Below are 1,513 nucleotides of genomic sequence, written 5' to 3' on the forward strand. Positions count from 1 at the left end.
GCATGCTTTCACAACATAAACAACATTCTAATAATGAAATAATACACCAATCATGCTCTCACAATACAACTTTTCTTAGCAACGGCTCCACAATGAGTTTTGTCGCAACAAAGCATAACCAAACAAATTTTAAACCATTAGAGCCCGACACAGTTCACCCAAAACACTTAATATCCTACATCAATATTCAATAAGCATTACTAAGTATAATAACACACAAAACACACCGAGCAATTCATGCATATTCAGACAACAAACGTTTCCACAGCAATACTCAGCAGTCTAGCAAGACAGAAATCTCACCATTTTCATCGATAAATATCCAACACCACTCCAAGTATACCGATTAACACAACGAGAGTTATTTAACACAATGACGTAACAAAATTAATATTAAACACCACAAAACCAGCACATTAGAGACCATTTAACACACATTAACGCACGCACACGCCCCTTGTCTACTTACTCACAACCGCGCCCTTAAGTTTTGCGTCGATCTCCCACCTAAGCACTAAAACAGAAAAATACAGCAAGTTACGTACACTATTCGGCCTTTGAAATCAATTCTAAAAGGGTTCAAATGACTCATTACCACCAAAACCGACTTCGTATGGGTGTGGGTCACCTAGATCTAGCTCGCCAAGGTGTGGGTAGTCTAAATTGAGCTTCGAATGGATGTGGGTCACCGCCAAACGTCCTAAAACGCTGCTGTAACACACGAATCCCGCCGAACGCTGCTGTAACGCACGAATCCTGCCGCTGATGCTGAGGGATCGTAGCCGTTCGTGACCACCGGAGTTGCTGTTCGTCGGAGGATGAGATCGTAGCAGCAGGTCGTCGAAGTTCACCGCGGATCTGATCTGTTCGTCGTGCGCCGCCGCGAGGAACGCTGCATCAATGGTGCTGGCAAATCTGGGTCGTTCACCGGAGAACGCATCGCCGGAGGATAGCGCCGTCGCTACTGCAGTTTCGAGGAGGCGCCGCCGCTTCCGTCGCCGCCGTAAGGTGTGGTCGCCGGTGAACAAGAAGAAGAAGAGGGGTGGGTGACGGCTAGGGCAACAAGGGAGAAAGAGAAGGAGAAGATGAAGTCCTTTTGTTTTCTTTTTCCTCTTTTCCTTTGTTTTAAAACCAACTTAACCCATTAAAGGCCCAACAAGTCCAAGCCCAAGAGAAAAGAAATCCATTCCATCTTAAAACAAGACCCACTACACGAAGTCCGGTAAATATAAATTTAATTGGAGTTTAGAGCCCGATAAATATGTATAATTTTAATTAACAATTAATTTAAAAATTAAATGAAAAATCTCCTGATTCGAGACTAACTAACCTGAGGGACTTGGGGCGTTACAGGATATTTCTGTGGAAGGGAAATTATACAGGGTCGTTAATTTCCCAACAAGTGGTATCAGAGCTGTAAGGTTGCAGTATCATGGGAGACAAATATCACGCACACCTTTATTATGAAGGGTTTTGAAGTTTACCATAGAGAATTTCAGTTTTTTGACGATAC

General features: G+C 43.3%; 1 long non-coding RNA gene across 1 annotated transcript; it reads right to left on the reverse strand.

Moving 5' to 3' along the window:
* Positions 1-315: 315 nt before the first annotated feature.
* Positions 316-1,090, reverse strand: LOC148213018 (uncharacterized). Its single transcript, XR_015789428.1, has 2 exons — positions 596-1,090; positions 316-514 (listed from the first exon to the last, which is right to left on the reverse strand). It is a non-coding gene; the product is annotated as an uncharacterized LOC148213018 (long non-coding RNA).
* Positions 1,091-1,513: the final 423 nt, after the last annotated feature.

This window comes from Momordica charantia (assembly GCF_013281855.1).
Source record: "Momordica charantia cultivar OHB3-1 chromosome 2 unlocalized genomic scaffold, Mcharantia_2.0 BLBB01000002.1, whole genome shotgun sequence".
Classification (NCBI taxonomy): Eukaryota; Viridiplantae; Streptophyta; class Magnoliopsida; order Cucurbitales; family Cucurbitaceae; genus Momordica; species Momordica charantia.